Source organism: Oncorhynchus mykiss, chromosome 25, assembly GCF_013265735.2.
Source record: "Oncorhynchus mykiss isolate Arlee chromosome 25, USDA_OmykA_1.1, whole genome shotgun sequence".
Taxonomy (NCBI): Eukaryota; Metazoa; Chordata; class Actinopteri; order Salmoniformes; family Salmonidae; genus Oncorhynchus; species Oncorhynchus mykiss.
The window spans coordinates 7,953,110-7,966,282 of NC_048589.1; the positions used below are offsets into that span (position 1 = coordinate 7,953,110).

Genomic DNA, 13,173 nt, shown 5'->3' on the forward strand with positions numbered 1-13,173 from the left:
TCTCGCTTGACACAGGCAGGTAGTGTATCATATTGATTGATTCCACTTCGACCTCCATAAGGCCTCTGTTGCCTTGTTTTGTGAGGTACGCCCTGCTCAGGGTGTCGGCCAGCACCACATGTTTTCCCGGAACATATCGGAGACTGACCTCGTAGTTTTGGAGTCTCATGAGCATGCGTTGTAGTCTTTTTGGTGTGCTGAGGAGAGGCTTTGTCATGATGCTCTCTAGAGGTCTTGTGATCTGACTGCACGTCGACAGTTTGTCCATATGTGAATTGGTGGAACCTCTCCATGCCAAACATCACTGCAAGCAGCTCCTTCTCTATCTGTGCATACCCTTTTTCAGTCTCTGTCAGGGCTCTGCTGGCGTAAGCTATTGGTTGTCCTCCCTGCATCAAGGCTGCTCCTAACCCACTCTCTGAAGCGTCACACGATAGTACAAGCTGCTCTGTTGGGTTGTAGTATTTCAGCACAGGGGTCTGTGCAATGCTATCCCTGATTTTATTGAAAGCCTGCTCATGTCTCTCTGACCACTCCCACAGTGAGTCCTTGTGTGTTAGCTGTCGCAGTGGCTCGCAGAGCTCCGTGGCTAGGTGGTTTACCATGCCCAGGAAGCGCTGCACCCCCTGCACATCTGTAGGCCTAGGCATCTGTTTGATGGCTGTCACTTTTCCTGGGTCCACTTTCAACCCCGCTGATGTTAGCAGGTGGCCAATGTAGGGCACTTCCTTCAGCCTGAGCTGCAGCTTCTCCGGATTCAGCTTGAAATTGGCTTCCTGCATCTGTCCAGGAGCATTTTCAGGTTTTTGTCATGGTCCAGAGTCGCCGCTTTATCATTGTCTCCTCCTCCCACAATCAGGATGTCATCTGCAATGATTTTGACTCCTGGAAGACCTTCCATTGCCTGGTTCAACTTCCTCTGAAAGATCTCTGGGGCCTGGACTGATTTCCATTGGCATGCGCTGCCACCTGTAGCATCACATGGGAGTAGAGAACGTGGTGAGATAGCTGATTCCTCCTCCAGTTCCACATGCCAAAATCTGTTTTTTTTTTACATCAAACAGAACACGCGTGCTCTGTTCAGATCTGGCAGCACGTCTTCAATAGTGGGAAATGAGTAATGGCTCCTCTTGAGAGGTTTCGGATCAATACACACTCTTAGCTTTCCTGGCGGTTTCTTCACTACGATCAGGCTGCTAATCCAATCTGTGCTTTTTTTCAACTGCTTTTATCATCCTTCTTTTCTCTAGACCACTGAGCTCCTCTTTGAGTGGTTTATATAGCGCTACTGGCACTCTTCTCTTTGGCAGCTGGACGGGCGCCACTCGCTCATCCACTTCCAGCTTCATTTTGCCGGGTAAGCATCCATCTCCCTTGAATACATCAGAGTACCCCTGTTTAATTTGCTCTTTAGTCCAGGATCCTGTTGTTTTCTCAATGGCCAGGATGTTGTGATGCTGCACAGTAATCAACTCCATTGCCTGGATAGCCTTACTGCCTAGAATGGGCCTGTGCACATTCTTGTTGACTACGATGAGCTCAACTCGGTAGGTTTTCTTATTGTGTGGATTGATCACTTTAAGTGTGCACTTCCCCAGTGGCGTCAGAGTGCTCTTGTTTATACATCACCAATACCTGACTGCAGGGCTCTATGTGACTGGCTTTTATGAGGTTTGCAGGGATAACATTACAACTAGCACCACAATCAAGCTGAAGTCTGACATTTTGTTGACCTGCATGGTTGCAAAGAGAGCTGCCTTGGGGTCTGTGGTTTTCTCCTGCACCACGTTGATGCTCTCTGACTTTGGCCCTAGTGTGATGCACAGAACATCCTCACCGCTCTGAGTCAGCTGACGCATTTTCCATTGCCAGGACTCTGTTTCTCTTGCTTGTCCCTGCACTTTTGCAAACCGTAGAGAAGTGATAGTTTTTTCCACAATATTGCTACACTATTCATACTAAATCAGTTGTCCCTGCCGCTGCCTGACCGAGGTAAAGACAGTTTCAGGTAGGATATTTGCGCTTTCAAATCACTTGAGCCACAGACTCCAAATAAGTTTCATGATGTTGAAAAATTTGCGCACGACATTGCACAGGTCTTATTTTCATGATTTGGACATTAATACGCTTTGCAAAGCTTATAAACATGTGGAAATGTGAGATTTTTGTATTCCTAGTTATGTCTCCTTGGTCATGTGACCTACTGACCTCAAACAAGGTTCAGAAGGTACACTCAGTGGGCCTACACATTGCACACCCTTTATTTTGTCCCCTTCCATCTCACACAATTTTACTTGAATTCTTCCAACTTTCTAATTTAAATAGCTCCTTGGTCATGTGACCTACTGACCTCAAACAAGGTTCAGAATGCCAACTTCCCTTACCTACATTGTTATAACATGCCAGAGGCTGTTCACCTTGGAGACCTACTGCGGATATGAGTACGGCCCGGCATGAGATTTCCACCCTTTCCCCCGGATTTTTTAAGGGTCAGGGAGAGCTCACCGGACTTCGCCGCAACACTTTCCAGGGCTTGGGCCCCTCTCTTGGGGCGAACCCATTCCAGGGCGCCCTGCCCTTCACAAATAAAAGAGAGCTCTCCCTGGGGCTCCCGCCAGCTTCTCCGGGATTGGTCACTTTACCACAGTGGATGCCTCACGGCGCCCGTCTCCGCCAGTCCGTGGAGATTCTGAAAGAAGTTTGAGGTCAGTAGGTCTCATTACCAAGGAGCTATTGAAATGATAAAGTTTGGAAAATGTATGTAAAATCGTGTGAGGTGAAAATGGACAAACTAAAAGCTGTGCAATATAGGAGGGTAATCAGTGGACATTCTGAACCTTGAGGTCAGTACGTCACATGACCAAGGAGCTATTGAAATTAGAAACATTGATAAATATTTAACATTTAATGTGAAAAGAAAATGGACAAACTAAAGGGTGTGCAATGTGTAGGCCCACTGAGTTGACATTCTGAACCTTGTTTGAAGTCCGTAGGTCACATGATCAAGGAGCTATTGAAATTTGGAAAAATTCATGTAAAATCGTGTGAGATGAAAATGGACAAACAAAAGGGTGTGCAACAAACTCAGCAAAAAAAGAAACGTCCTCTGTCAACTGCGTTTATTTTCAGCAAACTTAACATGTGTAAATATTTGTATGAACATAAGATTCAACAACTGAGACATAAACTGAACAAGTTCTACAGACATGTGACTAACTTAAATGGAATAATGTGTCCCTGAACAAAAGGGGGGGGGGGGGTCAAAATCAAAAGTAACAGTCAGTATCTGGTGTGGCCGACATGGACTGCACCAGATTTGCCAGTTCTTGCTGTGAGATGTTACCCCACTCTTCCACCAAGGCACCTGCAAGTTCTGGGTCATTTCTGGTGGGAATGGCCCTAGCCCTCACCCTCCGATCCAACAGGACTCAGACGTGCTCAATGGGATTGAGATCCGGGCTGTTCGCTTGCCATTGTACAACAATGACAGTCTGGTCCAGCAACGGTGGGTTTGTGCCCGTAGGCGACGTTGTTGCCAGTGATGTCTGGTGAGGACCTGCCTTACAACAGGCCTACAAGCCCTCAGTCCAGCTTCTCTCAGCCTATTGCGGACAGTCTGAGCACTGATGGAGGGATTGTGCGTTCCTGGTGTAACTCGGGCAGTTGTTGCCATCCTGTACCTGTCCCGCAGGTGTGATGTTCAGATGTACCGATCCTGTGCAGGTGTTACACGTGGTCTGCCACTGAGAGGACGATCAGCTGTACGTCCTGTAGCGCTGTCTTAGGCTTCTCAGTACCGACATTGCAATTTATTGCCCTGGCCACATCTGCAGTCGTAAGGCACGTTCACGCAGATGAGCAGGGACCCTAGGCATTTTATTTTGGTGTTTTTCAGAGTCAGTAGAAAGGCCTCTTTAGTGTCCCAAGTTTCCATAACTGTGACCTTAATTGCCTACCATCTGTAAACGGTTAGTGTTTTAACGACCGTTCCACAGGTGCATGTTAATTAATTGTTTATGGTTCATTGAACAAGCATGGGAAACAGTGTTTAAACCCTTTACAATGAAGATCTGGGAAGTTATTTGGATTTAATTATGTTACCGTCATTCTGTTGTCAGGTGTTAATCCCCTTCACTTACTGTAGTTCAATAATCAAAATATTTTTTTTTTCAAACTCAAGGGGCTATATTGTCGGCTGCCATTTAAGCAAGCGCAATTGTCAAACGCACACTCGTTTGCAATTTCAACCTGTTAATGCCAGCTCTCTTCTGTTTTCAAACCCTAGCGCCAGGATTGGTTTTATAAGCTTGCTTGTGCTGAAGTGAGAGGGGTGCAAGTAGCCGAGGTGTGTTCTTTAGTGTGCTAATTTCAGGCAGCGCTGTTGGGGTTATTTAAGACCATCCAAAAGCTGGTCTTAGTGGTAAAGCAGTTGGTTATGGCATGGATTTTGACAATGGAAGCACAGCCTATCCAGCTGTGACGCACAGTGCCCCTATGCACATGGAACAAGACAGCAGCACCTAGATCTTCTGCACAGATTCTGCCAGACCTGGGCCCTGACAGTAAATCTCAGTAAGACAAAAAATAATGGTGTTCCAAAAAATGTCCAGTCGCCAGGACCACAAATACAAATTCCATCTAGACACTGTTGCCCTTGAGCACACAAAGAACTATACATACCTCGGCCAAAACTATGATCACTTGGCTACATAGCTGGTGCCTGCTGGACTGTCCATTAATCACGGTACTCCATTCTGTTTGTTTATTTTTTATCTGTCGGCCCCAGCCGCGAACTCAGGCTCTGTGTGTAGTTAATCCGACCCTCTCTGCCTAGTCATCGCCATTTTACCTGCTGTTGTTGTGTTAGCTGATTAGCTGTTGTTGTCCCACCTGTTGTTTTAGCTAGCTCTCCCAATCAACACCTGCGTTTACTTTATGCCTCGCTGTATGTCTCTCCCAAATGTCAATATGCCTTGTATACTGTTGTTCAGGTCAGTTATCATTGTTTTAGTTTACAATGGAGCCCCTAGTTCCACTCTTCATACCTCTGATACCTCCCTTGTCCCACCTCCCACACATGCGGTGACCTCACCCATTACAACCAGCATGTCCAGAGATACAACCTCTCCAGTGCCTGGGCTTACCTCCGCTGTACCCGCACCCCACTATACCCCTGTCTGCGCATTATGCCCTGAATATATTCTACCACGCCTAGATATCTGCTCCTTTTATTCTTTGTCCCCAACGCTCTAGGCGACCAGTTTTGATAGCCTTTAGCCGCACCCTCATCCTACTCCTCCTCTGTTCTGCGGGTGATGTGGAGGTAAACCCAGGCCCTGCATGTCCCCAGGCACCCTCATTTGTTGACTTCTGTGATCGAAAAAGCCTTGGTTTCATGCATGTCAACATCAGAAACCTCCTCCCTAAGTTTGTTTTACTCACTGCTTTAGCATACTCCGCCAACCCTGATGTCCTTGCCGTGTCTGAATCCTGGCTTAGGAAGGCCACCAAAAATTCTGAGATTTCCATACCCAACTATAACATTTTCCATCAAGATAGAACTGCCAAAGGGGGAGGAGTTAGCCTGCAAAGTAATGTCATACTTTCCAGGTCCATACCCAAATAGTCCGAACTTCTAATTAAAAAAATTAATCTCTCCAGAAATAAGTCTCTCACTGTTGCCGCCTGCTACCGACCCCCCCCCCCCCCCCCCCCCCGCAGCTACTCGCCCAAGCCTCCCCAGCTTCTCCTTTACCCAAATCCAGATAGCAGATGTTCTGAAAGAACTGCAAAACCTGGACCTGTACAAATCAGCTGGGCTTGACAATCTGGACCCTCTATTTCTGAAACTATCCGCCCCCATTGTCGCAACCCCTATTACCAGCCTGTTCAACCTCTCTTTCATATCGTCTGAGATCCCCAAGGATTGGAAAGCTGCCGCGGTCATCCTGGACCCAAACTGTTACAGACCTATATCCATCCTGCCCTGCCTATCTAAGGTCTTCGAAAGCCAAGTCAACAAACAGGTTACTGACCATCTCGAATCCCACCGTACCTTCTCCGTTGTGCAATCTGGTTTCCGAGCCGGTCACGGGTGCACCTCAGCCACGCTCAAGGTACTAAACGATATCATAACCGCCATCGATAAAAGACAGTACTGTGCAGCCGTCTTCATCAACCTGGCCAAGGCTTTCGACTCTGTCAATCACCATATTCTTATCGGCAGACTCAGTAGCCTCGGTTTTTCTAATGACTGCCTTGCCTGGTTCACCAACTACTTTGCAGACAGAGTTCAGTGTGTCAAATCAGAGGGCATGTTGTCCGGTCCTCTGGCAGTCTCTATGGGGGTGCCACAGGGTTCAATTCTCGGGCCGACTCTTTTCTCTGTATATATCAATGATGTTGCTCTTGCTGCGGGAAATTCCCTGATCCACCTCTATGCAGACGACACCATTCTGTATACTTCTGGCCCTTCCTTGGACATGGTGCTCTCTAACCTCCAAACAAGCTTCAATGCCATACAACGCTCCTTCTGTGGCCTCCAACTGCTCTTAAACGCTAGTAAAACCAAATGCATGCTTTTCAACCGTTCGCTGCCTACGCCCGACTAGCATCACCACCCTGGATGGTTCTGACCTAGAATATGTGGACATCTATAAGTACCTAGGTGTCTGGCTAGACTGTAAACTCTCCTTCCAAACTCATATCAAACATCTCCAATCTAAAATCAAATCTAGAGTCGGCTTTCTATTTTGCAACAAAGCCTCCTTCACTCACGCCGGCAAACTTACCCTAATAAAACTGACTATCCTACCGATCCTTGACTTCGGCAATGTCATCTACAAAATAGCTTCCAATATTCTACTCAGCAAACTGGATGCAGTTTATCACAGTTCCATCCGTTTTGTTACTAAAGCACCTTATACCACCCACCACTGCGACCTGTATGCTCTAGTCGGCTGTCCCTCGCTACATATTCGTCGCCAAACCCATTGGCTCCAGGTCATCTACAAGTTCATGCTAGGTAAAGCTCCGCCTTATCTCAGTTCACAGGTCACGATGGTAACACCCACCCGTAGGACGCGCTCCAGCAGGTGTATCTCACTGATCATCACTAAAGCCAACACCTCATTTGGCCGCCTTTCCTTCCAGTTCTGTGCTGCCTGTGACTGGAACAAATTGCAAAAATTGCTGAAGTTGGAGACTTATCTCCCTACCTACCTCATCCCCATACTGTTTTTATTTATTTACTTTTCTGATCTTTTGCACACCAGTATCTCTACCTGCACATGACCATCTGATCTTTTATCACTCCAGTGTTAATCTGCTAAATTGTAATTATTCGCCTACATCCTCATGACTTTTGCACACAATGTATATAGACTCTTTATTTTCTACTGTGTTATTGACTTGTTTATTGTTTAGTCCATGTATAACTCTGTGTTATTGTCTGTTCACACTGCTATGCTTTATCTTGGCCAGGTCGCAGTTGTAAATGAGAACTTGTTCTCAACTAGCCTACCTGGTTAAATAAAGGTGAAATAAAATAAAAAACATCAGCGCCACAGGTAACCTCCACAAAGCTGTGAACGAGCTGACAGACAAGGCAAGAAGGGCCTTCTATGCCATCAAAAGGAACATAAAATTCGACATACCGATTAGGATCTGGCAAAAGATACTTGAATCAGTTATAGAACCCATTGCCCTTTATGGTTGTGAGGTCTGGGGTCCGCTCACCAACCAAGAATTAACAAAATGGGACAAACACCAAATAATGCATGCAGAACAGAATTAGGCCGATACTCGCTGATTATCAAAATCCAGAAAAGAGCAGTTAAATTCTACAACCACCTAAAAGGAAGCGATTCCCAAACCTTCCACAACAAAGCCATCACCTACAGAGAGATTAACCTGGAGAAGAGTCCCTTAAGTAAGCTGGTCCTGGGGCACTGTTCACAAACAAACACCCCACAGAGCCCAGGACAGCAACACAATTATACCCAAGAAATGAATGAGAAAAACTATATATAATTACTTGACACATTGAAAAGAATTAACAAAAAAAACAGCAAACTAGAATGGTATTTGGCCCTAAACAGAGAATACACAGTGGCAGAATACCTGACCACTGTGACTGACCCAAACTTAAGGAACACTTTGACTATGTACAGACTCAGTGAGCATAGCCTTGCTATTGAGAAAGGCTGCAGTAGGCAGACCTGGCTCTCAAGAGAAGATAGGATATGTACACACTGCTCACAAAATGAGGTGGAAACTGAGCTGCACTTCCTAACCTCCTGCCAAATGTATGACCATATATGAGACATATTTACCTCACATTACACAGATCCACAAAGAATTAGAAAATAAACCCAATTTCGATAAACTCCAATACATACTTGGTGAAATACCAGTGTGCCATCACGGCAGCAAGATTTGTGACCTGTTGCCACAAGAAAAGGGCAACCAGTGAAGAACAATCACCTTTTATAAATACAACCCATATTTGTATTTACATATTTATGTTTTTATTTTCCCTTTTGTACTTTAACTATTTACACATCGTTACAACATTGTATATATATGACATTTGAAATGTATTTTCTTTTGGAACTTTGAGTGTAATGTTTACTGTTCATTTGTATTGTTTATTTCACTTTTTTACTTTTTGTTTTGTCTACTTCACTTGCTTTGGCAAAGTTAAAATATGTTTCCCATGCTAATAAAGCCCTTGAATTTAATTGAATTTCTGTGCTTTTTGTGCCATTTCCTTGTAGGTTGTTTTTTTGGTCCTGCTCAATGCATTCGCCAAGTAGTTAAGACTGTCAAAGGGTTTGGCTCCTTAGACTGCTTTGAAATAAATCTTAATCACCAAAGCTTTATTAAAAGATCAAGTTGGGAGCATCACCTTTTTTTTTATCTACGTATGTGATTGTACACTATTTTAGATGTGCGTAAAAACCCCTCCATGTAGGCTATACATATGACTGAACGACGATCTGGTGACTTTTTTTTACTTGTTACTGTAGCCTATGCTATTTAATAAACTGTATCAATCTACAACAGACTAGAAAGAGAATATTCCGTGTCCCCAGATGAATTGAAGTTGATGACAAAGCAAAGATAGTCAATAACCTACAGAATTTGAGACAATTACATGCAGTATTGAGCCACGAAGGTGGCCAAGCCGTTGTCACACCTATAATTCATTTATTCATCAAAATCCAGCCATTTTACGTCACCTCCAGCTCTTGTCCTCATAATTTCCGCAAACATATTTCTGACACACACCCAGATTTACCAATGTGTTTTTAGGTTTGTTAAAATAGAGCCCAAGGTGTCATTTCATAGCTGACACTGTCACGCCCTGGCCTTAGTATTTTGTGTTTTCTTTATTATTTTGGTCAGGCCAGGGTGTGACATGGATGATTTATGTGGTGTGTTTTGTCTAGGGGTTTTGTAGGTTATGGGATTGTGTTTAGTTAAGTATTCTAGGTAAGTCTGTTTGCCTGGAGTGGTTCTCAATCAGAGGCAGGTGTTTATCGTTGTCTCTGATTGGGAACCATATTTAGGCAGGAAAATATTCTTTAGGTATTTTGTGGGTGATTGTTCCTGTCTCTGTGTTTTGCACCAGTTAGGACTGTTTTCCACGTTGTCTTATTTTGTATTTGTATAGTGTTTACGTTTTCGTCTTTAACTAAAGATGTTTAATAATAACCACGCTGCATTTTGGTCCGCCTCTCCTTCCCAGGAAGAAACCCGTAACAGACACTTCATTCTTTCTGCAGCCATCTTTTGAATCTTAATTCAGAATAGACATTAAGAGTTTTTGGAAAACTTGGTCACAAACTGAGGGAGATTTTACTGTCATTCTGTCACAAAACTTTACATGTGCACTGTTCTTCAATTGCATGTGTTTTTGCAAAATTGTTAGTGGAAATAGTCATTGGGCATAGAGTTGTATGATTTGTTTAACATTGTAATCAATGGTTTTTGTTTGGCATACATTTTGAGAGGAAAAATCAGAGGCTCAGCATCATTCCGTATTTTTATTTAACTAGGCAAGTCAGTTAAGAACAATTTCTTATTTACAGTGACGGCCTACACGACGCTGGGCCAATTGTGCGCCACCCTATGGGACTCCCAATCACAGCAAGTTGTGATACAGCCTGGATTCAAACCAGGGTGTCCGTAGTGACGTCTCCAGCACTGAGATAGTGCCTTAGACCGCTGTGCCACTCGGAAGCTCAAATCGCCAGAAACGAATCCCCTCACTTCCTTGCCATGTTTTCTTTCAACTCCCAGTACACTACTTTGGTACATTTTAATAAACTGATACATTGTAGCTGCTCGAGTGCAATATTTATTTATCCAAAACAATGTTTTCATAATTGTAGAGCTCTTAGAAGTTGGGGTTACAAAAATGTACTATGATCTGTCCCAAACATATTGTGTGGGGCATTAAATTCAATGTCACTGGAGCGTGAGAAATGACACAAGACAAAAGGTGCTCTCATTGTGTGTTCCTCCAACAGGAAGTGGCAGAGAAAGCACTGGGTGCAGAGGGCCTCTTTCTCTTCTCCTCCTTGGACAAAGACCATGACCCTTTCCTCAGTTCAAACCATCACAGAGAAACTCACAGGTTCACCACCAGCCTTGCTATGCATCCTAACACGTTAAAATCCAATATGCTTCATCTTTCTGGTTCTCTGTAAATCAGTTAGTAGAGCATGGCACTTGCAATGCCAGGATAGTGAGTTCAATTCCTGGTACCACCCATACGTGGTCCCGGGAACGCATGCATGACTAAGTTGCTTTGCATAAAAGTGTCAGCTAAATACCATTTATTATTAAACCCAACACACACACAATCATTTGTTGGTGACCTCTTGCGCACCTTCCCGCAGGGATCACACATCCAGTGGATTTTGAGGAGCAAGTGACCGATGACCCTAATGGAGAGACCCTAACCCTGGAGTCCAAGATGCAACCTCTGCAGCTTGACAAAATGATGAAGAGTAGACCCAGCAAAACACTCGCATAATTACTGGGTTTTGCCTTACTGTGATTTAAGCTAAAGTTATTTGTAATCCAGCTCAAGAATAGATTACATCCTACCTTGTAAACGTTTTACTGCTGTCTATGACTGGGTTATAAAGTATGAAATTACTTATGGTGATAAATGACAAAAAAGAGAATAAGGTTCAAATAGGCATTCCAACAGTTAGCAGAGAAAGCCTCAGATGGTTTCACCTGTCTCTGTGCTTGTCTCCACCCGCCACCAGGTGTCTCCCATCTCTCCGTGTTCTCTGTCTGTTGCCAGTTTGTTTTGTTTGTTTGTCAAGCCTACCACCATTTTTCCCCTTGCGCCTGTATGTTTCTAGTTCCTGTTTTTGACCATTCTGCCTGCCCTGGATACTGACCTCTGTCTGCCCTTGACCTGTCGTTTTGCCTGCCCCCTGTTCTAGTAATAAACTTTTGCTACTTTGACACTGTCTGCATCTGGGTCTTCCCTATAACGTGATCCAGATTTCACAATTAAGTCTGTCTCACCAGGTTACCCATAGTTCCCTGAGTGGGCTGAGATCCTGGTAGCATTCTGCTGTGACCTCCACATCCTTCTCTGCCAGCCAGTTCAGGGACTTCCTGCCCCCCAAAAAACACAGGGGAGCTGGGATACACCTGGTTGGTCATTCAGAGTGAGCTCAACATATTCACTGGGTACCTGCCAAACAATCGCTACCACCCTTCTGCACCACGAGGAAAAAAGGTACTGTCTCTGGAAGTGACTGTATCTGATCTTTCATATTCAGTTTGATTTAAAAAATAATAATAATCCTCACATAAACCCTTAGCAAAGACTAAGTGTTACTTTGACTATGATACGTCTACATTATTATTAACTCAGTATAGTCTGTCTAGTGTTATCAGCAGCAAATTGTATCAAATTTGTTTGAATGAAATACATGATCATAGCAGTGACTGTGTTTGTTTCCCCACAGGTTCTCATTCACTCCCTGCTGAGTATGTTCCACCCACGGCCTTTCAAGTCCCGCTTCGCCGCTCCGTGGCCTGCATTCGGGCCGCCAGAGACTTCTATCTGGACATAGTCTTCAGGTGAGGAAACTCTGGGATTCCTCATCAAGCCTAGTCCAGTGAGTTTAAAACTTGTTTCCATGTTATTACCCCTGTAACAGCTGCAGATCCCAGCCTATGGAATAAAAGTTCTTACCTTCTAAACTCCTCTGTGGTAATAATGTGCTCCATACGGTCAAAAACAAGTTTAATTTAAGAACACGAGTGGGGCTTTTAATATTAAATCTAATTTGTGCCAACAAAAAAATTATCCACAGGCCTAATGAACACATGCTCAAACTCGAGCAGTTTTGATAGACACAAAGGGGAAATTTGTAGTTGGTAGATCCATATTTTTGATTTTTTGTACTTACCAACATTTTCGTGATATCCATAGTTAGTTAGTCTTGTCCCATCGCTGCAACTCCCGTAGGGACTAGGGAGAGGCGAAGGTCGAGGGACATGTATCCTCCAAAACACAACCCCGCCAAGCCGCACTGCTTCTTGACACACTGCTCGCTCAACCTGGAAGCCAGCCACACGAATGTGTTGGTGGAAACGCAGTATAGCTGGCAACCGAAATCAGCGTGCATGTGCCCGGCCGTCACAAGGAGTCGCTAGAGCGCGATTGGACAAGGACATCCCAGCCAGCCAAACCTTCCCCTAACTTGGACGACCCTGTGCCAATAGTGCACCGCCTCTGGATCAAACCTGGATCTGTACTGACACCTCTAGTGCTTTAGACCGCTGTGCCACTTGGGAGGACACTACATCCATTTTTGTTACTTGTAAATTAATTATATATATATACCTATTGAAGAATAAAACCTATGAATGCCTCATGAGCTTAGTTCAACTATCACACCCCATGAGAACCCAAAATATAAGCTTGTTTTTCTCCAATGTTTGAAAACATAAATGTAAACAAACACCCTTATAGCCTCACAGAACATGGTTAAAACAATAATTGTGATATCATGGATGGTCAGTCCTTGCATCCATAGCGGTCTTAATCTGAGAGTGGATACCTTTCTCCAGGCCCATCCCTCAGCTTTTTAACCAAAAGACGCAACTTTGTTATTGTTTCAACTGTGGATT

General features: G+C 44.3%; 1 long non-coding RNA gene across 4 annotated transcripts in view; it reads left to right on the forward strand.

Moving 5' to 3' along the window:
• Nucleotides 1-13,173, forward strand: part of LOC110505293 — a 34,173-nt gene that overhangs the window by 5,655 nt on the left and 15,345 nt on the right. Inside the window, exons 2-5 of one of the 4 annotated variants that reach the window (XR_005039578.1) lie at nt 10,536-10,642; nt 10,908-11,467; nt 11,557-11,770; nt 12,003-12,155. This is a non-coding gene — a long non-coding RNA (uncharacterized LOC110505293). Of the gene's footprint in view, nt 1-10,535; nt 10,643-10,907; nt 11,468-11,556; nt 11,771-12,002; nt 12,903-13,173 lie in introns of those variants that run through there. The other 3 variants (XR_002470726.2, XR_005039577.1, XR_005039579.1) reach the window with 3 other exon arrangements.